This window comes from Panthera onca, chromosome A1 (assembly GCF_046562875.1).
Source record: "Panthera onca isolate mPanOnc1 chromosome A1, mPanOnc1 haplotype 2, whole genome shotgun sequence".
NCBI lineage: Eukaryota > Metazoa > Chordata > Mammalia > Carnivora > Felidae > Panthera > Panthera onca.
The window spans coordinates 29426654-29452200 of NC_138339.1; the positions used below are offsets into that span (position 1 = coordinate 29426654).

The 25547-nt window shown below is 43.1% G+C and overlaps 1 long non-coding RNA gene across 1 annotated transcript; it reads right to left on the reverse strand.

The window, feature by feature from the left end:
• Positions 1 to 1619: 1619 nt before the first annotated feature.
• LOC132680750 (uncharacterized) lies at positions 1620 to 14848 on the reverse strand. The gene is made up of 3 exons (XR_009610691.2): positions 14610 to 14848; positions 8151 to 8318; positions 1620 to 2182 (listed from the first exon to the last, which is right to left on the reverse strand). It is a non-coding gene; the product is annotated as an uncharacterized LOC132680750 (long non-coding RNA).
• Between the last annotated feature and the right edge of the window lie 10699 nt (positions 14849 to 25547).

Below are 25547 nucleotides of genomic sequence, written 5' to 3' on the forward strand. Positions count from 1 at the left end.
TATAAACAGCCACCCAACTCCACAGATCTTGTATTCCTTATTCTCACCATGGTGGTCAGCCGGCACTCTACCAAAGTCTTTGCCTTCACTGGGCGCTTCATTCTAAGTGACCAATATTTGAAGAAAGTACTTCACCACTACGTGTCACATACTGCTAGTATTCCATATTCTAATGCTAACATAATCATTGCTACTTTCAAATCAAACCCAATCAAATGAAAAAAAATCCAAATTTCCAATTTTTTAAGAGTCTGTTGCCTATAACCCTCCTGGTACCAATCACAGTCATGGACAGGGTTCAATTCCAGGGAACATAAGCAATTCTAGCAAGAAAATGAAGAATGAAAAAACTTATTATAGGGCATTAGAAAGCTTACTGAATCAGGGCGCCTGGGTGGCTCAGTTGGTTAAGTGTCTAACTCTTGATTTTGGCTTAGGTCATGATCTTGGGATTTGTGAATTTGAGCCCTGCATTGGGCTCTGCGTTGATAGTGAGGAGCCTGCTTGGGATTCTCTCTCTCCCTCTCTCTCTGCCCCTCCCCCACTCATATTCTCTCTCTCTCTCTCTCTCTCTCAGAATAAATAAATAAGCTTTAAAAAGAAATACAAAACTCCCCAAACTACATGGTAGATCTGGGTCACCAGGGGAGCTCTTGGTTCTCCCGAGATTAGGAAACTGCCACCTCTTAAACATTACGACTACCAAAGTCCGGAAGCCATCACAGTGGAGCGGCCCTCATGGACGGGAAGCTGACACCACACCAAACCAGACATGCTTTAAACCTCACTTGCAAATGAGCTTTCTGTGACTGTCTCCTGACATCTACACACTTCTGCTAATGCTGCTGCAGAAAATTCAAATGCCTTAGGGCGCCTGGTGGCTCAGTCTGTTAAGTGTCCGACTTTGGTTCAGGTCATGATCTCACGGTTCTTGAGTTCAAGCCCCACATTGGGCTCTGTGCTGACAACTCAGAGCCTGGAGCCTGCTTTGGATTCTGTGTCTCCCTCTCCCTCTGCCCCTCACCCACTCTCACTCTCTCTCTCCCTCTCAAAAACAAATAAACATTAAAAAAAAAGAGAGAGGGAGAGAGAGGCACCTGGGTGGTTCAGTCGGTTAAGTTTCCGACTTTGGCTCAGGTCATGATCTTACAACTGGAGGGTTCAAGCCCCACATCGGGCTCTGTGCTGACAGCTCAGAACCTGGAGCCTGCTTTGGATTCTGTGTCTCCCTCTCTCTCTGCCGCTCCCCTGCTCACACTCTCTCTCTCAAAAATAAATAAACAACTAAAAAATTTTTTAAGAAAAAGAAAATTCTAATGCCTCTATGACCAAACTTTTTAAAGAAAACACAGAAGCAGTGAAAGCATGGCCTCTGCCTCATTTCTACCTTCTAAACATTGCACAGTGCAACATAATGGCAGAACTTAAATGACATCCAGAGCCCTGAGGGTAGGGTAGTCTGGAAAATGTGGTGTTTGGCTCTTCAGCCACTACAGTACAAGAAGGCATATTAGAAGGCAGGTGGCGTAGACAGTAGGAGCAGATCTAGCAAACCCATCACAAACCCCAAATACTAAGTTCTAGTCTTAAGCTCTGACAAAGAACTTTTGTAGCTGTAACTCTGTTTGCAACCAGTGGGTCCACTACTTACATTTCTTTATATTCCCCACATACCTATTTTTTAATTCCTCAACAGTTATAAATAAATTGTAAGTTCCAATTGATTGAATGACTGGTTTAGAATATGTTATAACAGAGAAAAGCATTTATTTTTATTTTTCTGACTCATTTCTAGAAATCACTGGGCAATGTCTCCTCCACACAGCTGCAGCACAAAATATTTGCTGTTTACCTTGATGAGATACCAGAAGGTCTTCTGAATCATCTGAGTAACAATAAATTATATTTGGCAGCATTGTAGATGAAGTACGTTGTACAGTATACTCATTTCTGGAAACCGACATGGCAAACCAATACACCCCTTTTTTTCCATTCACTTCAGAAAACAGAGAGTTTACTGTCTCAAGGAAAGACACACTTTCATGGCCTCTTGAAGTCAATAATGGGACTTACAGAAGAATCCCAGTAGAGATGAGCAGTCTGTCTTCTCCAAGATATCCCCTTTCTTATCGTGCATTCAGTTGTCTTGAAACTCCCAAAGTCTCTAGAGTAATTGTTTTGCCTGAAACAGAGAACATCTTTGTGAGTGTTTCTCAGAGGAACAACTGACCCAGAGAACTATAGGCCCTTCCTTCAAATTCTATTCTCAGCAGAGTACTGGTTTGGGGTATATAAATACCCAATTCATTCATTGTGCCTAGTATTGGCCAGAACCCAAACCTTGCACAGCCCCTTGGCCTGCTCAGATTTTGGGAGGGCAAAGGTCATCCTGTCCATCATCCTGTTTTCAGTCAGGACTATGCAAAATTAATCCCAACCTACAAGAAACTGACTGTAACCTGGGAATGACATAAAATAGCCATTTTCTTCTCTGGTCTCCTGTGTTACTTCCTAAGGCATTGATTGAAAGAAAACAAGTAGCTAATGAAAGGTGAAAAGATTCCACTTCAGAAGCACCAAGAAGACCTTGACAAAACCCGTATGGGCCCTCAAAATGATTTTTCAATGATTACTGTGTTTTACTCAAAAAGTTAAGGATTTGGGAGACAGCCCACAGCAAGCAATGTAGAACACATTGACTTGAGCAGACCAGATCTCTCTCTCTGCAAAGAGGGAAAGAAAGAAAATGAAGATAATTATCGTAGTAATTCAATAGCCCCCTTTCCTCCTGAAATGCTAAAATCCTTGCCTCAAACTTTGGTGGAGACTGATTACAGCTTAGTAGCTGCTCTGGTCATGGACCTTAAGAGCATTCTTCAGAGTGGAACGGTCTTCCATTCCACGTCCCCGCTGCAAACTTCGTGCTCCTCAGCAATACAGGATAATACCCTTCACTTTCTTTTGACAGTCAGACCCAAACTTTCCTGTCTAACCCTAAATTCTCAAGGCTTTTCTATCAAGGAATGCTAGGTGCCCCCTGGAGGAACTGGCCAGGATGGAGGATAATGGCCCCAAAAGAAGGTGTTTACTATGCCTTTATTATTATTTTTTTAATGTTTATTTATTTTTGAGAGAGACAGAGACAGAATGTGAGTGGGTCAGGGGCAGAGAGAGAGGGAGACACAGAAGCAGAGGCAGGCTCCAGGCTCTGAGCTGTCAGCACAGAGCCTGACGCGGGGCTTGAACTCACAAGCCGCAAGATCATGACCTGAGCTGAAGTCAGACGCTCAACCGACTGAGCCACCCAGGCGCTACTATGTCTTTATTTTTAAAAGGAACCATGGGCAATTAAATGTCATTTATACTCCTTTTTAAGAAATCAAGGAAGGAGTAAGAACAACCTCTCAGGATATCTTTTTAGAATCCTGTCTGGCCCTCCAGGCAAGTCCAGCTGTGTCTTGTCCCTTTGTGGCATCTGCCTGTCATTGTCTTACAACTCCTTCCCCCAACATGCACCAATGGAGGCTTCTGCCTATGCTTTGCCTACCAGACCTAATTTGTGCATTTCATTCTCCCTAATTGTCTTACCCCCGCCACACGCACCCACATGATCCTCTATCACAACCCCAACATAGTCATAAAAGGCAATGACTTCAGAGCTAAATAGTGTGAGCTCTAATTGTGGCTCCACCATATACAAACTGTTGGGCAAGTTCTATTCCTCAATGTTCTAATCTGTAAAATGAAGTTAATAATAGCATCTACCACAAAAAGTTGCTTTTGAAGGTTAAGTTATGAATGCTATTCAAGTGATCAGAAAAAATGTCTGGCATAAGGTGGTACTCAATATATATATCAGCTCTTATTGTTACAGGATATGGCATCTAGATGGCATATTGAGTAATTACATTTCCTTCCTGTTCTAACAAACAGTAAAGTACTAGATGTTGGCTATGCCCACATCTCCATTCAGAGGAAAGTGGTCACGGATATTCTTTATTCTTTATTAAGATACTATCGCTGATGGTCACTGAACCAAAAATGAGTGACCAGGACTGAGGCAACCACATGTCCATAAGATAAACATGAGCAAGACATTGCCAAGGAGACAACTTGACCTAAGAAGCTACCTAATCGGAGCACTCCACATTGAGTGGTGACAACCCAGCCCGATCAGAATTTCTCTCTTGGAAAGTTGGAATATAAAAGCACACAAGGAAGAAAACAATAGAGGCCTGTTTGAAAGACATCGAAAAAATGGCCAGATCACTAGTAGGGCAACCATATTCTGAACGGCAATTATTCACTGAGTTATTCATGAAGCCAGAAGAACTTTAAGCCTGGGAAGCAGAGGATCCAGTGATGGCACAGGTGGTGAGATAACTTCCCACATTCTTTTTTCACTTCATTCACACACTTAGCATATGCAACTTTCATCAACCAAAAGAAAAAGTCCCAAATGTACAAGTGAAAAATATCCAAACTGTTAACACAGGATTAACTAATACCAGCTACTTTTAAGTACAGCTGTATAAATTCAAAAAAGCTATCCTGTATGTATATACAAAATTGTTTATACACAAGTCTATACATAGGGTCTATACGTTTATTTCCTCAGAACCCTTAGGTGCCACCTCTTGGTGAAGACACCAACACTTCATTCACATATTTTACGAAAAAAGAAAGACTATTTCCAGGACTGACAACACTGTGCATATTGTATTCAGATCATGTAGGCTCCATTCAATTGATTAGGATCTTTCTGGTGCATCTTTGTGTTAAAACCTATCTCTTAAGTGGTGATTTTCAACCTTCAGTGTTAATAGAAACCTGTAAAGTTTGTTAAAATGTAGACTCATGGGCCCCTTCCCTAGAGATTCTGATTCAGTAGAACTGGAGTGGAGCCTCAGACAGGGAGGGTCACTATTTGTGACCTCACAGGTTATTCACCGTACTCCTCCAGGAACACATTCATACTGACGACAATGCGAATGCTTCCTGAGAGTTGTGCAGTGCACAACCTGCCCACCTAAATGTGGTGGCTATGAATAGTCCTCACGTAAGTGGCTCTAAGTTCACACTAAGAAATACGGAGAGTGACTTAGATATGTGCCTTTTTTGCCATCTCAAAGAATCCAACAAATACGAGTTCCCTGCTGATCCACCGAGTTCCTAGTTACTATTCATGCTTACAAGGTGTCTACAGTTGGGCAGGACTAAAGCAGAGAGGGAAAAGGATAGGCAGAAAAAGGACCAGTGCATTTGTGTTTCATTATAAGCTTCAACAAGAGGCTTGAAGTCTAGTCTAAATATATGTCCCTTCTGAGTGCTACTGCTGTGAAGCAATTGGAATGAAAGCAAATACAAAGAGCACAGAATGAATTGCTGGTGAAAACCCTACAACACCCTGAGGCACTGGCATTGCGCTCCCACCTCCCTGCCCCTCATTATAGATGTTGCTTTCGAAGCCCCATTAATTGGTGAGGGTCCCAATATACTTAAGGAGTAGAAAGATGCACAAGCCCCTGGAAAAAATCATTGTGCTTCTAGAGAAAGGATTTTTTAAATTTTTTATTCAAGTTCCAATTAGTTAACATACGGCGTAATATTAGTTTCAGGTGTACAATATAGTGATTCAACACTTCCATACATCACCTGTGCACTCCTTCATCCCCATCACCTAGTTAATCCATTCCCCCCCTCCCCTCTGGTAACCATCAGTTTGTTCTCTATAGTTAAGAATCTGTTTCTTGGTTTGCCTCTCTTTTTCCCCCTTTGCTCATTTGTATTGTTTCTTAAATCCCATACAAAAGTGAAACCATGTGGCATTTTTTTTGACGAACTTATTTTGCGCAGCATAATATTCTCTAGCTCCACCCATCTCGTTGTAAATGGCAAGAGTTCATTATTTTGTATGGGTAAATAATATCCCATTGTGTATATATACCATCTCTTCTTTTTTTTAATTTTTTTTAAGTTTATTTATTTTCAAGAGACACCGGGAGTGTGGGGGAGGGGCAGAGAGAGAGAGGGGGAAAAAGGATCTGAAGCGGGCTCTGTGCTGACAGCAGACAGCCCAATGCAGGGCCTGAACTCACAAACCATGAGATCATGACCTGAGCTGAAGTTGGATGCTTAACGGACCAAGCCACCCAGTTGCTTTTCTTTCTCCATTCATCCATCTATGGGCACTTGGGCTGTTTCCATAATTTGGCTATTGTAAGTAATGGTGCTATAAACATCAGAGTCATGTATCCCTTTGAATTAGTATTTTTGTATTCTTTGGATAAACACCTAGTAGTGTGATTGTTGGATTGTAGAGGAGTTCTGTTTTTAACTTTTTGAGGAAACTCCATACTGTTTTACACAGTGGCTGCACCAGTTTGCATTCCCACCAACCATGCAAGAGGCTTCCTTTTCCTCCATATTCTCACCAACACCTGTTGTTTCTTGTGTTGCTGATTTTACCCATTCTGACAGGTGTGAGGTGATATCTCATTGTAGTTTTGATGATAAGTGATGTGGAGCATCTTTTCATGTGTCTGTCTTCTTTGGAGAAATGTCTATTCATGTCTTCTGCCCATTTTTTAAATTGGATTATTTGTTTTTTGGGTGTTGAGTTTTATAAATTCTTTGTCTATTTTGAACACTAACCCTTTATCAGATATGTCATTTGACAATAACTTCTCCCATTCCATAGGTTGCCTTTTAGTTTTGTTGATTGTTTCCTTTGCTGTGCAGAAGCTTTTTATTTTAATGTAGTCCCAATAGTTTATTTTTGCTTTTGTTCCCTTGCCTCAGGAGAAATATCTAGAAAGAAGTTGCTACAGCTGCTGTCAAAGAAGTTACTGCCTGTGTTCACTAGAGAAAGGATTTATCATCTTGTATCAAGTGAGTTCAAGTCAACAGGTTTTTGCTGAGCACAGTTAGGTGCTGATGGAATTAAAAAAAAAAAAATTAGAAGACTCCATCCGAAGCCACCCAAGGAGAGAAGTGTCTCTTGTGAAGAAGAGGGACACAACTAAAACATGTAAAGAAACTGGAGGACAAGGAAGAAAATATGTCATCAAGTACAAAGTTAATGAGGCGGTACCTGAATTAGAGCTCAGGAAACCAAGAGACAAGTGAGGCTGTGCAGTGCCACATGGAGGCACTTGAAGAATATTCTAGCAGCTACTTTTGTAAACAGTAGAGGTGTCTGAGGTTTGAAAGGAGAAACACACTTGGTCATTTTTCTGTCAGTCGGCATTTCCTTTGATCCCAGTATTGGACTTGGTCACATTCACATGCTCTGGACCCTAACATTTTACTCTGATTTTCCCGAGTGCACCTCACTTCTGCCACACGCATGCCTAGACTTCTCAGACACTGGGCTAGGACACTAACGGGAACCACCCAGCACTTGTGCGAAACTGGTGAAGCGAGGGAGATGACACCTGGGGCAATCCTTGACATGTCAGGGCTGAGAACTTGCGGGTGCCTGTCCCACTTGTGTCCCTTGAGTGGACAGTTCTGAGAGGCATTTTTCATGGCTCTCAGTCCCAGAAGGAACAGGCCCCAGTTTCTCACAGCAGTGACCAAACTTGATAACAAACTCTTTACCAACTTGCTTTGCCGCTTGTCTTGTTTTCCTTCTTCCCCATCCCCCACTCCCATTTGCTGACCTCATTTCCCAAACCACCTGCATACAAACCCTTGTCTTATGCCCTATTTCTGATAGGAACCCTGGTATAAACAATCTCCTAGAGAGATAACGGTTTCTGGTTCCTGATATTTTATGCTCAATTGGCAGGGAACTCTGACACAGGCCTTCTCCCTCAAGCACACTCATCTCAGGAAGGTTCAAACCAAAATGTACTGTGTGCTTCATCTGAGGTTTTGCCAAAGGCAAGATTATAATTAGCAAAGGCCCAGGATATGAGGACGAGGAGCAGAAGGGAGTATTTTATATTTCCCAAGTCCCCGTTATGTGCCACTACTGTGCTATATGTTTGTATCTTATCAACTGTTACATAAACCTGATAAGGTGGGTAGAATCCCTTTTTTTTTTTTTTTTGTAAGAAATGAGGAAACTGCTCAGCAAGCAAGAAGTGACAGAATCAGGATTTGAATTCAAGTCTGACTGTCAAGTCCATATTTTGCCCACTTACCTGATGTTTTCTCCCACGTACTAATTCATGCCTGGGGTTAGGTGCCTGTTTCTCAACAGCGTCAGGGGTCTTCATCTTTCAGTTTTGTTAGTTTGGGAACTCGAAATCAGTGATCTGCAGCAATTAGGTGGCATTTTAATCTCTCCAGGTTGTGGCATAGAGTTGTCCCTTTAAGCAAGAGAGAAAGTTCAGAACATAGAAAGCTGCTTATGTCTGTATGCTACACCCAGGAATTTAAAGCCGGCTTCAGTTTGGCTCTGAGAAATGCAAGGCACCTGTCTGGCCAGTAATGAACACAGAACGTGAGTCAGACCTATCATGGCTCGGGGCTCAATGCTGAGCACACAGTAGGTACACAAGAAACATTTGCCAAACTACCCGTGAGCTCTGAGAGCCAAGGCTCCGCTTCCCTCCAAGTGCCTGCCAAAAGTAAATTGTTGGGGGCCACGTAATACACCTCTATGCTCTCTACACCGAGCCCTACTTGTACCTTTTACATGCCAGACCCCAGAATAACAGAGGTCTAAACACATTTACGGAAGTCACACAGTAGCATTTTGAGACTGAGAACCGCCGGCCTCCTTTGTGATCACATAGCTTCTTAACCCACAGCTCTTTGAGCTGCCACTGTTTATATTGCTCATACAGGATTAACTAGATCCCCACTGCTTTGTGTCATCCTCTGTGCTCTTCCTGTTTTTGTGTTTATTTACTAATTGGCTGGCTCTAGTTGTTTCCTATTGATTTACAATTCAACTCAGAAAAAGTGATTCAAGTGTAGAGTATTGAAGGCTTGGATCTATATTCTTACACAGCTTCTTTGGTCAGAGACCATGTCGTCTCTGGGAATATCCACTCACCTAGCATTTCCCAACCTTGGTGAAGAAGAGATCAGAATCATTAAACCTCCCAGAGTAGACAATGCCACATTCATTCATTCACTTATTGAGACAGAATACATTATTTGTACACAAAGAAAAGTAGGGGGCATGTGGCTGGCTCAGTTGGTAGAGCACACAACTCCGTCTCTGGGTCATGAGTTCAAGCCTCACGCTGAGTGTGGAGTCTACTTAAAATACAATAAAAAAAATTTTTTTAAGTCTAAAAATAAAGACAAGTAGGGACTTTAATCCATTTTCTTGAGCACCAGGATGCCACAGAGTTAGGACTCTATGCAGTGTTTCTCAAACTGCAGTCCCTTCGACCAACTGCATCAGAATTCCCTGCCATGATTATAAATATAGATTCCTGGACTCTTTCTCAGACTTAATGTAACAGAATTTGGTTTTGGTTTTTTACCAGGTTATTATTAACCAGGAGATTCTCATCACACTAAAGTTTAAGACCCCCCCCCCCCCAAGATCTATGAGGACTTACATGCCCTACATGGCCAAACAAAGATTTCATTAGTGGACATCACCTATGCCTTGTCCAGTTCAGAGCCCTCAGGCAAGTTCTGGCACTGTATCACTTAATCTTCCTTCATTACATGAATTTAAGTCAATGAATTGGTAGGGGTGAAAAGAAACTGAGAAGAGAAGAAAAATCAAGGTACTACAATCCAAGAAATTCACTGATGAACTCGGGAGGAAATTGCCCCAAGAATAAACCATGACAGTTAAGTCACAGAAAACACATATTTCCAACTATTTCCCACATCTGTGTATGGCCTTCAATAACTTCCTGCAGGTATCCCCTTTTGGCTCCAAAACTGTAGTTATCCAACTTATACTCTGGAAGCAGGGAGGAGTTAACCCAACTGTCTAATTTCCATTGGGAATGCAGGAGAAATTTGGCTTTATCTCAAAGCTATGTGTTATAATAACACCATTTTACAATTTACAATTGCAAAGTAATTTATGGTTTCTAACATCTTTTAAGGATAATACCCCACTTAAACTTTGCATTGTTAGAAATACCCAAATTATAATGTATACACTAATAAGGTTAACAGCAAGCCAGGATTTGGTAGTCTCCTCAAGTAGTTTTTTATTTTTTTTATTTTTTTAAATGTTTATTTTTGAGAGAGAGAGAGAGAGAGAGAGAGAGAGAGAGAGGGAAAAGGGGAAGAGAGAGAGGGAGACAGAATCTGAAGCAAGCTCCAGCCTCAGAGCTGTCAGCACAGAGCCCACCTTGGGGCTCAAGCTTGTGAACCACGAGATCATGACCTGAGTTAAAGTCAGATGCTTAGCTGACTGAGCCACCCAGGTGACCCTCAAATAATTTCTTTTCAACACAATGAGGTCTTGAAAACAAGATGAGAAGACATTCTTCAGCAAGGATGGAGAAACATGCAAACTCTGACTCATAGACTGAGTTTCCCAAGACAACATCAATGTCCAGACATGTACTCAATGACAGAAAAAAAACAAAAAAACAAAAACCTGATGATTTGTCAGAATGAAAATTAGCTCCTCTGATTCAGTGGGTTTGAGTGTATAAATTTTGTAAAATCACCTGCTATAGATCAGATTCCAGGAGACCTATCATGTCTTAAATCATTTCCTGAATTTATTCAAATCTGCCTGTTGAAGAAAGGTTCACTCTCATGCATAATGTCTTTGACCACAAATAAAGTCTCTGCCATCTGTTTTCACACTAGGAAAACACTATTTGGATTCAGTGATGAAATAAAAAAAAATCCTATTCACATAAATCCAAGTTTTGTTCTCTTACCCTGGGATCCCTCCTGCTGAAATTACAAGAAAAAGAACTTTGTTAATTAAAAAGATGAAGTGTGAACATGTGTTATTCAAGAATATTGATACCTCCACCTACATCTCCAAATTATTAACATTCACATGGCCCTTGGTTTTTGTTTGTTTATCGGCAACAAGAGCTTGTTTAAATCAGGGCTTCAGATACGTCATTTTATCAGGCACCAGCAATGTTTCAGAGGGTACATGGAGATGTCTTTCTTTTTGGAGCTCTTTATAGCTCTTTTAAACAAATATTCCAAGGATATTTATTGCCACTGAGTATCTTATTGAAATAGGAAAACATAGGTGGATTCGGTCACTAAAGAACTCCAGAGAATTTAAAACTGGTTAGACAAAGGAAATGTCATTATCATGGTTGATACAGATGGATACTGAATCCTTAAACTCCCCCTGTTGATGACTTTTGCTCTGGATTATGGAGGACATTGATCAAGGGTAGACATATAGTCTTCAATACAGCCTGGAGTTTCAGTATCACACTTCCAGTTCTACCCTGGGGAGCTAGTTTTGAGGACTTTTTTTTTTTTCCTCCTTTAATACCAGACCTAGAATTAGAGCAGGCTCAATAGCCTGTTACTTGTCTATTTTCTCTCCAGCCCTCACTATGTTCCTGACTCTCACATCTTACCATGTCCCTCCAGAGAAGGAAGTAGGGGAATGTGTAAAATGTGAGGGAGCCCTTCCTCTGAACTATCCCCTAGGCTTCTTTTCCCTGGCCCCATCCACAGGAGGACCTCAGGCCTGGAGGTGCCTGGAACCTGACTTTCTATCATCCTAGAAAAGAGGGGATGAAGGGTGGTTCTGTTTATAATCTTTACACTTCTCTCAGCAAGAGCCCCACCTTCTAGCATGCTGGCCTCCTTTCCTTGAGTGTAACTAATCCACATCCGCATCCCTCCTTTCAGGGATAGAATACGGGGCAGTGGGAGGATGCTTCATCTCTGCAGCTTGGAAACATTATCAACCCAATATCTCAGGGCCACACAAGTCAGAGGTCCTTTCTGCCACCTCTTACTTCTGCCCATGACCCCATCATTCTCCCAGGGCAGAACATCCAGGCCATGCTCTTCCCTTTGTGTCCCAAATTAGTTCAGATGAATCCTTCACACCATCTCTTACATCTGTAGCTTTCCATATTCACTGCTTTGACTCTAATTCAGACTTTACTATTTGCATACCAGGATATATTAGAAGAGGCTCTTATCTTGTGTTCCTTGACTCATCCACCAATCACTCTCTGTTGTTTCAAAGGACTCTTCCTGAGAGTCATCGTTTTCATGTCATGATGGTGGTATAGGAAAATATTAAGGGGCATGGATACTGAGGTCAGTCTGTCTGGGCTCCAATCCTGAATCTGCTACTTATTAACTGTTACTTTGGGCAAGTTACTTAATCACTCTGTGCCACAACATCCTCCACCTGAAATAGGGATAATATATACATATCTCATAGGATTAATCTGAAGATGAAATGAATTAATATAGAAAAGGGTCTGGTATTTAATAAGCATCCAATAAGTGGTAGCTATTATTACTATTATTATGGAATATGGCTCATACTTCTTGGCCCAGCATCCGTTGGCCTACACAATCTCTACTCTGGAACTGTACTCTTAAAATGGTAGCTGCTATCTTGGAGCTCCCCATAGCTTCTAAAAGAAATTAGAAACCCACTTAAGGTGATAAGCATGGTGGCCAATGAGCAAATATTTAATTCGAGCCAAGAGCCTAGAAGAAGTACAAAAAGCCGGGGAGGAGATGTGGTTTTCTTCCCTCTGCTGCTCCTGGGGACACATGCTATGCTCTGTGAAGCCAGAAGGAAAATTTGAGCTGATTATAATCTAATGAGGCTGCCAAATCAGTTTTACTTTCCAATACAGCATAATGACTGGTGAGTCCCCTGGGCCCTAAGTCAGGGTTATTTTAACTGGTGGCATTATCTGGGTCAGACCAGTCAGCCTCCACGGGGAACACTCTGGGAAATGTCATCTTCCAAGGCAAAGTGGGAGCAGCCCTTACCACTCAATAGATGGTGATACCCATGGCATTTCCAGGGCAATTTCTGAGTTCGTGAGATATAACAAGGGAACACAGGATAGGAAAAACAAAAGGGAAAGGAGAGAGAAGAGGGACAAGGACACAGCATAGCAGGGGGAAAGAAACAATACAAGTGGAATAGCAGTTAAGGGGCAGAGGAAAAGTGATTTAAAAAGAAGAAGAAGAAGAAGAAGAAGAAGAAGAAGAAGAAGGGGAGGAGGAGGAGGAGGAAGAAAAAGAAGGAGGAGAAGGAGAAAATAAAAAGCAAAAAGAGTAGAAATTAAAGGAACTGAGTACTGGGGGACAAAGCATGTCTGGAAAAAGAACTAGAAGCTCCAAGGGGCTTGTGTGACTGATGGATTCCGAAGACCTAAAATACACAAGACCAAAAAAAAAAAAAAAAAAAAGAGGAAGGAAATACACAACACGGACACACCTTTGGAGTCTAAGCAGTGTCATCTAGAAATATTTGTTAATAAGCTCAGTAAAGTGCGAAATCGAAGACTGGTCTGGCAAATTCGAATCAACCAGTTAGATTCTTAAAGCCTCAGACCTCTCTTCTCCAGCCCTAGCAGGTGGCGTGGGCAAGTTACTTGGGAGTTCCCCCATATACTGCTTGGAAACAAGGCTGGTTCAACAGGCTTTGAATCCCCAGGCAAACCCATGCCGTTGCTGACAGGAAGTGGGATCCACCGGGTTTGCCCCAAGGTTAGCAGCACGGGGGCGGGGCCTCTGCCTCCCTCCCCATTAACGGTCTATAGGGGAAGGAGGCCTGGGCAGCATCAAATACGCTTTGGGGTAATAATTTAGCCACCCCAAATTACAGGGTCTTCACAAAACGGTCACTATCTTTTCACACTACATTGTGGAGAGACGGTGAAAGAGCTTATATTTCTGAGCTCTTTGTCTCGTATCTCAAAAACATCATGAAAAATACACTTGAAAACCACTGCTATCACCTACAGAATCAGGAATGGAGATGAGATTTACAGACCAGTTTATCCTTTATACCGCCCTCCACCCCTCCCCCGAAGTAATAAAAATGGGAATATGGGGAAATGCCAAGGTACAATTCAACTAAGCAATATTTTTCAGAAGTTGAGAAACCTTTCTCTATTAAAAGTTCCAGGGGCACCTGGGTGGCTCAGTGGGTTGAGAGTCTGACCCTGGATTTCAGCTCAGGTCATGATCTCCCAGTTTGTATGTTCAAGCCCCAGGTCAGGCTCTGCACTGACACTGTGGAGCCTGCTTGGGATTCTCTCTCTCTCCTCTACCCCTCCCCTGTGTGCGCTCTCTCTTTCTGAAAAATAAATGAACTAAAAGACTAAGTAAATAAACGAAAAAAAAAAAAAAATTCCCACACAGGAGATGGATGCATTGAAACTACGGAAGGGGGGTGGGAATTAAATAAGATAAACCTTTAGACTAGAGGGCACTACTTGGTTTTCTTTTGCTTCTCCTAAAGTTTCCCAACGTTAGCCGATTGCAATGTGTTTTTTCTTGGTTTTGCTTAGTTTAGGTTTTCCGTTTACCCTAGGGCTCTGACGGGGACTTGGTAATGATGAGGTCATGTTCCATGGCAATCGGTTAGGTTCTTAGAAGGTTTTTGAGTTTTTTCCGCCTTTCTCCAACTCGAGGGCCACCCCTGTAACGGAGCCACCACCACCTCTCACCGGCTTTCCTGCCGTGGCTTCCACACTTACCGTCTTTACTACCCGCTGTCCACGCGGCAGCCGGCCAGCTCTGCACTGCCTCTACCACGCCCCCTGCCACTTCCTGCACCCTGTGCTTCTCCTTCTTGGCACTGTCCACAGTTTGTAAACGTGCAGAGGTGCAATTATTTGACTACCGACTCTCTCCCGCTGGACTATAAGCACAGGAAGGCAGGGGCAGCGCAGAGCAGAGAATCCTCAGGGCCTGTTACACCGCCTGTTACCCGCTGGAGCGGTGCCGGCGGGCTGGCGGGATCAGGTCACGTGGGTGTGGGGGAGGCAGGGCAGGGAGGGTAGGCTGCCAATCAAAGGCCACGGGCATGTGACCTTGGCTGGCCAATCAAAATTCTTTGCTGAGTTGTTAAAAAAGCGAAGCTGTGCGAGGCCTTCTGTGTTGGGTTGGGGTTTTCTAGAAGCGTACCTGGAGTCGAAAACTCAGGCGCAAGTGAGTTTTTGAGGCAAGGCTCCAGAAGCCTCCCAGGAGAAACTAACAAGGAGAAGGGGAAGCAGGATAGGGAAGACGCCAAGCAATGGAGGAGGCGTCAGGAGAAAGACTTTGGCGGCTACCCTGGAGCCCTCTTCTGGGCTGTTGAGGAGGTAAGGTTGGTTCAGACAGGAAGGTTGGTCCAGGTAGCTCTTTTTTTCTCCCATCTCCTTGTCTCTTCCCGGAGTCCTGGGCTCTAGATAAAAAGTTGCCACAGCCACCTGCGCGGGCTTTGGTTCTGGCTCACTTTTCATCCGTTTTATCAAACTCTTTCTGCCTTGGCATCCCTCACCTGAACCACAGATTTTGCATTTTGCTCTTTATCATCTGCACCGGTAACCTGGCTCCCGATGTTGGAACCACGCATATTCTCTGCTTGCTTCCATGCGCTGGATCCCAGGCACGAGGTGCCTCCGCGGTTTCTATGCGCCTTATGGGAGAGCCGAGACTCAAAGACCTAACCCAACTCCAAGACGCTGTGCTTACATGAGCTTTTTTTTTCTTTTTTTAATGTTTATTTTTATTTGAGACAGAGACAGAGTGCGAGGGGGAGAGGAGCAGAGAGAGAGGGAGACACAGAATCTGAAACGGCTCCAGGCTCTGAGCTGTCAGCACAGAGCCCATCCTGGGGCTTGAACTCACAAACCGTGAGAACATGACCTGAGCCGAAGTTGGACACTTAACCAATTTTGCCACCCAGGCATCCCTACGTGAGCTTTAAAAAAAAAAAATAGTTCATATTATTGAAGGAAAACCCCGGAATCTATTAAAATCTCTTGATATGTTTAAATTAAATAGAAATGTGGTGAGTTTCCCCCAATATTTTCACCTAAGGCAGCTTAAATGACTATGATGGGGGAAACTGCCCTTTTAAAATTCAGTGCTCCATTTCTTTCATGTATCTCCATCATTGATAATGTAAAGTACCACATTTAACGGCACATTTAATGCCAGGGTTTGTGTATTCACATACAAATTTCATTCTCAGGCTTGGGGAAGATAATTGCCCCAGAGTCACACAGCTGGTAGGTGGAAAGGCTTAGGTGCAAATTTGGGTCTCCTTGACTCCAAATCCATGCTCTTAACTGTTTCACTCAACTTTTGCCAGTAATTATATCTCCTGGGCTGAATGCCAAGACTTAAATCCATAGGGATTTGGGAGTAGAATGAGGAGAAAGAAAGTAGGTCTTTGGAAGTGCTTCGGAAATGGTTTCTACATATCTGGGCAGCATTCCATGACCAAAGGATCCCAAGTCCTTTACCACTTATACTACAGTGTATTCATTCATTCAACAAATACAGAACACTTCTTGTGTTAGGTACTCTTCTAGGCACTGGGTGTTTGTTAATGAACAAAACAGACCCCCCCCCCAAAAAAAAAACCCTAAAACAAACAACAACAAAAAATACCTCTATGCTTGCTCACAGAGTTTACATTCTGGGATCCAGGAAGGAGGCTGAGAATGGTGGTAGGCAAAAAAATACTAAAAACTAAGTAAATTTTGTAGTGCTCACTATGGGGGAGGGGGGAAGCAAAGGAAAGGAAATTTGGAGTGCAATTTAAAATAGGATGGTCAGGGGCACCGGGATGGCTCAGTTGGTTAAGCGTCGGACTTCAGCGCAGGTCATGATCTCATGGGTTGTGAGTTCAAGCCCCTTGTCGGGATCTGTGCAGAAGGCTCAGAGCCTGGAGCCTACTTTGGATTCTGTGTCTCCTTCTCTCTGCCCCTCCCCGACTCATGCTCTGTCTCTCTCTATCAAAAATAAATAAACTTGGGGCGCCTGGGTGGCTCAGTCGGTTGAGCGTCCGACTTCGACTCAGGTCACGATCTCGCGGTTCGTGAGTTCGAGCCCCGCATCAGGCTCTGGGCTGATGGCTCGGAGCCTGGAGCCTGCTTCCGATTCTGTGTCTCCCTCTCTCTCTGACCCTCCCCCATTCATGCTCTGTCTCTCTCTGCCTCAAAAATAAATAAATGTTAAAAAAAATTTTTTAAATAAATAATAAATAAATAAATAAATAAACTTAAAAAAATTTTTTTTAAATAGGATGGTCAGGTTAGGCCTCTCTGAGAAAGTGACTTTTGAGCAGCCTTGGAGGAGGTGAGGAAGTTAGGCATGTAGCTATCTTGGGAAAGAGTGGAATAGGCATAGAAAAAGAACCAGTGCAAAGGCCCTGAGGCATGTCCAAGGAACAGTGACATGGCCAGTGTGGCTGGAAGTGAGGGTGATTAGAGATGATGACAGAGAAAAAACATTCACCAGAAAGGCCAGAAGTTTAGGGCACTATTTCATGTTCTGGTCTCTTGAAAAATCAGTAATGTATAAAGTCCTTGAGGTCTTTATGTACTTACCATTTTCAGGATTCCAAATGAAAAGAATAATGTAGTCCTGATGGTAATATATGGCAGCTTCTGTTGCTCATTAAGCCAGTCCCCTCCTATCCATCCAACCCCGACACCCACACTCGGTTTTTTCAAGAAAACTTTTTCAGGAAGCTGGAGTAATTGGAAACCAGAAGAGACAAAATTCCCCACCTCTCAGGCTATCTGCAGCCGCCACTTCTGCACGCCTTCTCTCCCTACAGAGCCGGAGCCTTCCCTTTCCCTGTGTTCTCAGGGCTAGCCCCAAACCCATGCTGACCTTCTACAAGAAGACTCTTAGAGAACTTCCACTTTGTGTGTGAGACCCTTCCCCACCCTGGGCCCATTCTGTGTAACTTTCTTCCTTATACCTGATTTTTAGCTGTTGACCTGGTACCCCACCTCCTCTAGGACTCGGGGCATGCCTATTGTCAGCCCCCAGCCTGGCACATGTTCAACATGCCAGCCTGTTCGGAAGTCACAGTGACCTGTCAACCTATGGGGACTAGCCTTTCTCTGGGGACTGGGGCTCCCACCTGAGGTCTGGGGAACCGGTTTGCGGAACTGGTCTTCCATGATGCCTTTTAACTTATTGCTGCCATGTCACCTTCCTTCTTCACTGTGAATTCCTATCCATGATGATATACCCGAAAGGCCTACAGCAGAGTTGAGGGGAGGCGTGCAAAGTGTAGCAGAGAGCGGCTACTTGCCACTACCGACCTCTGTCCAGCCGTCACACCCTTGGGTGCTCAGATCCTCCTAAGGCAAGCTCGAGGGGAGGAGCGAGGGGCATTGGCCAAGGGAAATCTGAAACCTGTGAGCGGAATAGGGAGTCCTGGGAGTACTAAATCAGATGGGCTTCAAGTCCTACCTGTCGTCTACATTTGTGGCAGAATTGTTTCAATTATTGCTACAATTAATATATAGAAAGCATTAGCTTTTTAATTCCAAAACTCACACATGCTTATATATTTTTTTTGAAGTTTATTTATTTTGAGAGAGAGAGAGCACGCAAACAGGGGAGGGGCAGAGAGGAAGAGAGAGAGAATCCAAGCAGGCTCCACACTATCAGTACAGAGCCCAGTGCAGGGCTTGAACTCACGAACCGTGAGACTGTGACCTGAGCCCAGATCAAGAGAGTCAGGCGCTTAACTGACTGGGCCACCCAGGCGTCCCTCACACATGCTTATTTTTAAGAATTCACATAATCCTGAATCTTATAGGCACTCCCTGCACCCTATTCTGATCCTTCCTCAATCCCAGCCCCACTCCCAGTCCCAGACTATTGTTAAGAGTTTGGTATATATCATTCCATATATTTTTCCTATGCAGATGCCAAGTCATAAAGTTTATCTATTATATACACTGTTCTGCAACTTGTCTTATTTTTTAAACTGAACTGTATACTGTAGAGCCATTTGTAGCCGTACATCTGGGAAATATTAACACATACAACCATGTCATGTTTTTAACAGCTGCTTGATTCTATAGTATAAACATATCATGGAATCAAGTAGACTTTATTTGCTTAATTAGTATCCTATTGATGGGTATCAGAGGGGTTTTCCTTTTATTTATTTATTTGCTAGTACAAACAATACTGCAGTGCACATTCTTTTAAATGTAACTTTGAACAGACGCATGAGTAGTTATATAGAATAAATTCCTAGAAGTGAAATTACGGGACAGCAACTGCCAAATTGCCTTCCAAAGAGTCTATTTACCCTCCTGCCAACAGTGTATCAGTAAGTGAGAAGATTAGGATTGTAAATATTTTTTACAAAGTACTTTTTCCAAGAAAGGGAGGCAGAATTGCAGTTGGGAGCTAACGTCATTAAGCAGGAAAGCACCAAAGTGTATCAAATCTCAGAGACAGGATGAGCCCATGATGAGCAAATGAGTAACAAAATCAGGGACCAAGAGAGATACCAGGTAAGATGCAAGTTTGGGTTTGGTCTAGTTTCTTGAGGGGAATGGAGAATTCCAACTTGTGCCATAGAGGTGGTTATGTGTTTAAAGGAGTCCTGCCAGGCTGGACAGGTGTGACTGCAAATCTCACCGTTCTGAGTTCAGGTCATCCATTTTATTTATCTTAACTTATTGGTAGGGGGCAAAGCAGAGCTTTCTGCTTCCTGTGGCTCCATAGAGGTGACACTGGCACGTGTCAGCCTAGATTGTTTACAAAACACATTAGCCCCACTGTTACTCTCCCCGGAGGGAACGTGACACACAGCCAAGCTCACGGTTTCAGTCTGGAGTTTGAGCTGCCTATGAACACCACCCAGCATTTGGAGTCCTACACAGGAAGAAGGCAAAACCATAAGATGAGAGAGGTCAGAGACTTGAGGTTGAATCCCAGATCTGCCACTTAACAGCTGGGTGGCAAGTCACTTAGGTTCTCTGAGTCCTTTTCTTTAGAAAACCAGACCTCAAAGGATTGTGAAGATGAAGCAAGATGTAAAACACCTGACACAATGGAGGGCCAGTAGCACCTGCTCATATCACCTGTTTTGGAGGAACACCATCCAGGATATCCTTTGGACCACAGAATTAGATGCCACATTTGAGAACCTAGGAGAAAATATGGAAATCTGAATGATACCCTCCACAATTTACTCTCCACGATAGTGAATCCGACCTTAGATTCCTGAGCATCGGAGGAAAAGTAGAATCTTCGGCGTTTAACCAAGGGCTTTGCAACAATGACTCCAAACAAGCACAAGAAAAATCCAACTTGGATATCTTGTTTGTTTGTTTGTTTTTAGTGGATTTTATGGAGGAAAAGATTTAAATAAATGAAAAGCTTATTCCAGTACAACACTCTCTAAAATGATTCTAAGGAAAAGGCAGCAAGTAGAGATCTCTTGGCAGTATTTACTTCCCTTGACATTGATTTACATAACATGAAATTGATTTCAAAATATTTTCCCAAATATTTACCCAAAATCATTAAAGGCAAACACAGCTAATGTTTGTGTAAAAAGTCACCTCTTTCTTACAAGTTTTGGACCTTCATAAAGATATTTTTATACAAAAAATAAAGAAGCTGGCATTAACTGGCCAGTATTTTAGCAAGAGAGTCAGAAAGATCGTGGGTAAATTCAGGAGTTTTTTTCCCCCATTTAGTTGGTACACACTGTAAGAGGTAAATGATTTCTAAGATTTACCACCAGAGGGCACTGATGCAAAAGTGAGTCACAAAGAGTGTGTTTGGTTTTTTATCACCAAAATGCTGCCCTTTAAACAAAATGCCCCCTTTATTTGAGCAAAACTTTGAATACAAATATCTCACACTAGCATTTACTGAAAGTAGAATGTCTAAGTACATGCAAATACACAAACACAAATTATTCCAGTATAGTATTCTTAAGTGTTGTTCATGTCTTGTTAAAATTAGAAGGTGCAGGAGCGCCTGGGTGGCTCAGTCAGTTAGGTTTCCAGTTCTTGATTTCTACTCAGGTCATGATCTCGCAGTTCGTGGGATGGAGCCCTGCATCTGGCTCCGTGCTAAGCTCATGGACCCTGCTTGGGATTCTCTCTTTCCCTCTCTTGGCCCCTACCTGCTCACACTTGCTCTCTCTCACTCCCTCTCAAAATAAATGAATAAACTTAAAAAAAAAGTAGAAGTCCATAACATTAAAAATAGGGTGGAAACAAAAACATGTTCAGAATGACCAGGCACTTATCTCTCGAGCTCATTTCTGCATTCCTCCACTTCTCACCGCTTATACCACTCCTTTGGGCTTAGTGCCTAATAAACTCCAGTGTAGTATGCGTTTGAATCCCAGCTTTACCACATAAGAACATCTCCAAGCCTCAGTTTTCTCACCTGTAAAATGGGAATAGTAATGCTTACCTTGCAGAGCTTTGGTAAGGTATAAGAGATTATGCTTACAATAAAGTCCCTAGCATGTTCTGGGTGCCTAATTCTTTTACTAGGATTATATATGAGATTTACACACACAAAGAAGTACTATTATTAGTCCTATATTATGGACATGAAAACTAAGGTTAAATAACGTGACAGATGTCACAGAGCTAGTAAGTAGCAAAGAGGTTGACAAAGCTCATATTATCTTTACTTTCCACACTGCTTCCCCTTGGAGGATAGAGGGTGAGTGGGTGGGTATTGCGTATTATGCTTCTTTGTACCTCCAAGGCTGACAAACATTGTTGGTACTCACATGCCTGATGGTGATGAATATGCAACTTCTTTAAAAAATGAGACAGGGGCACTTGGGTGGCTCAGTCGGTTAAGCGTCCACAGCTCAGGTCATGATCCCATGGTTCATGGGTTCGAGCCCCACATCGGGTTCCATGCTGACAGCTCAGAGCCTGGAGCCTGCTTCAGATTCTGTGTCTCCCTCTCTCTCTGCCCCTCCCCTGCTCATACTCTGCCACTCTCTCTCTCTCCCTCTCTCTCTCAAAAATAAACATTAAAAATTTTTTTAAAAATACAATTTGCTCTGACAAATCAAAATAACTTTACCAAAGCGATGTATTGTTATTATTATCATCATTATCATTATGATTAAATGCATCAATGATTTGCCAGATTGTAGGGTAATGATATACAGAGACTATAATTCAGTCTAAAACATGCTAACTTTCCAGGAAAGAGAAAGAAGGGAGGCCAAGCTGGTGCCCAGGTAGTTCAGGGTTTTTGAGGAGAGAGAGAAGCTAGGCCTGTGCAGGTAGAGAAACCAAGGGGAGCACTGAGACACAGGTAAGCTGGTCTGGGGCCCAGCAGGTAGCCACACCTGGATCAACAACGTCCCCCCAGCAAGACCAAAAGAGTGGTGTGAACCCAAAGTGGCTTCATCCCTGAAGCCAGCGAGAAAGATGTAATCACCTTTTGCCCCTGGTCTCTGTGTGTTTATCCCTGCCTCTGCCCCCATCATGATTCCTTGCAATCAAAGACCATGTCTAGCCCATCAGTATATTCCCAATGCTAGGCCTAATAGCTTGCTCAGGAACTGTCTGTAGCCTGAAAAATTAAAGGCCCAGCACTCACCACCACCACCACAGGAAGAGGCTTTTGCCAGCATCTGTCCTGCAGCATCAACATCAAGGGCTTTTAGCTACAGCACCCTCAGAGCTCTCCTCAGAGCTCTGGGACCAGTGTTGTCTTGCAGTAAGAAGCACGGGCCTGCTGCTGCTACAGCAAGCCAGACAGAAGCTAATTACGGCAACTTGAACCCGCCATGACTAACATGCTTATTTAATTTCAGATGTTTCTTTGTTGACCCACAGAAATCAAATGCAGCAGCCTCACAGGCCAGGGCCCCACCACGGCCTGAGGAGCCATGTCTGTGTGCACATCAATTACATAGGCCCCACCTGGGCAGGGATTGGCTCTCGTGGTGATACCTGGAACAGAACCCACTCTGGAAAGATGTCAGCTCTTTAGGGAATGGGGCTCAACTTTGGCAGCAAATGAAAGGAACGAAGTTGGTCACGGAAGGCGCTTGGCCAGTGAGGGCTCTCCAGCATGAAGGCTAATTTGCAGAAGTAATAAAATGGCTAATTCATTTATCAGGAATCTACTATGCATCATGTCCTTTATGTACATTATCACATCTATTCCCCAATCCTAATGAGACTGATAGAAGTCTTCCAATCTCACAAGTGAAACAATTGAGTCTCTGAGAGGTTAAATAGCTTCCCATGGCCATATGTGAAAATATTACTGGTAACAAATATTTATTGGGTACCCACTATAATTCTGAGCTGAGCGCTTAATGTAGTACCATTTAGTCCTCGTACTAATCCTATGAAGTAAAGATTATTTTAACCCCATTTTTCAGATGAGGAAGCGGAGGCTCAGGGAGGTTACGTAGTTTATCTAGGGAATAAGGATTTCAACATACACAGTCTTACTCTGCAACTCAAGCCTGAAATCACTGGGCTATGCCGGCTCCCTGGGCTAGGCTTCCTCAGATCATAAGATGTGAAACTAAGATTCAAATTCAATGTGTCTGGCTTCAAAGCCCATTCTACCTTCTGGCTCAAGATTACACAATTCTCCAAATGAGGCTCTAGTCTAAGAAGCAGCATTGCCCCAATTAAATACTGACATATTGACACAGGCTACTCTGACCCAAGGGTAGTCAAAGAGAATTGAAAGTGGAAGCATCTAGGGGCGCCGGGTGGCTCGGTCGGTTAAGTGTCCGATTTCAGCTCAGGTCATGATCTCACCTTTTGTGAATTCAAGCCCCGTGTCAGGCCCAGTGCTGACAGCTCAGAGCCTGGAGCCTGCTTCGGATTCTGGGTCTCCCTCTCTCTCCGCCCCTCCTCTGATCTCTCTCTCTCTTGCAAAAATAAACGTTAAAAAAAACTTAAAATGGAGGCATCTAGAAGGAGAAAGGAATCATAAGGGACAGACTGAAGCTGGACGTTAAGGCCCATTGCCCAAATCAGCAGCCAAGTATCCCCATTACAGTCAGAAGTAGGTGCAGTCAACATCGGCATGCGAGGCCATCTGTACATGGGAATTTGGATCAGGCTTGGAATGATGCTCACGACCACGAATATTTACCGAGCTCCAGCCAGATACCAGACATGGTTCTAGGCCCCTACATGCATTCTCTCACCTCTTATATCCCCATTTTACATACAAGATAACTGAGGCTCAGAGGCCTAGAAGACCTGCCCAAGGTGAATCATGTAGGAAGGAAGAGGCAAAGCCAGTACCCCGATCCCAGTCACCCTAGAGCCCCCAAGCTGAGCTCTTCATGCCACTAACATCACTAGGGGGTGCGCTAACTCAATGCCTCGTTTAACTAGGTTTCACCATCTACAAAATGAGCTCATAAGTTCCTCTCCTCTTTTAATAGGGAGTGAATGTTTTAAGCCAGTTTAAAAAAAAAAAATCTTCCAAATGCTTTAAAATTTTCCAAGCTGTCATTAAATGAATCTACCTATCACAGAAAGGATGCAAGACCCTTAAAAAAGACAGTGACAGGGGCGCCTGGGTGGCTCAGTCGGTTGAGCGTCCGACTTCGGCTCAGGTCATGATCTCACAGTTTGTGGGTTTGAGCCCCGTGTCAGGCTCTGTGCTGACAGCTCGGAGCCTGGAGGCTGCTTCGAATTCTGTGTCTCCCTCTCTCTGCCCCTCTCCTGCTCACACTCTGTCTCTCTCTCTCTCTCTCAAAAATAAGTAAGCATGAAAAAAAAGTGACAACATCAAAACAAGGTACATTTCCAGTGTTTAATCAAATAAGCCCATAAAACCAGAAATGGAACTGTATCACATCTCATTAAAATGCTCGTTACACACGCACGCACACACACACACACACCTTCACTAGCCTATAATTTATGGCAAGTCCTTTCTGCAAGGAGGTGGGCAGGTCTATATGAACTGAGCAATGTCAAGTTAAATTCCAACATCATAGCTCCCCTACCTCCATAAGCTGTTTCTGCCCAGTGTATTAGAGAGTTTCTAAAGAAATCCCTAAAAGATTCAACAGGACTAGGAACAGATCTCACAGCTTCATTGATACTCCAACACAGTCATTAGTCATGAGTCACACAGAACAATGTAGAAGTTATCCTAGAAGTTCCCCGTCATGAGGCAGAAAGGACTCTTTCTCCTCCGCAGCTTTTCCCCCATTGTAAGAAAAACCACAAAAGTTTCATGTTGGTTTGATACTTTCACTTGAACTCAGGCAACTCATTTTAATTCATGTTTGCCTCAGAGTCACAATATCAAGACCAAAAAAAAAAAAAAATGCTAGCAAGTATTTCTTCAAAAATATTCATCTCTGCATGTTTTCATATAGCACTAGAATCTTGCTACGATTGTCACAAATTGGTACTAAAGACCACATATTTAGCAGTTCTGTGTGATGGGTTTATTACTCTATACGCTGCTAAGTCCCTAGAGAGTGTCACTTAATTAAATGCAAAGAAGTCTTCCTGGATAGATTTCTAATTTACCGTTTCTATGCCAAGTCTCAGAGGTCTCATTTCCTTTCAGAAAATTCTACTGCCACAAAAAGAGAGAATAATGAAATCAAATGACTACTACGTGTTGTAAGACTGAGACCTGCTTGTATCTGAACTATGGATTTAGGGCATAGG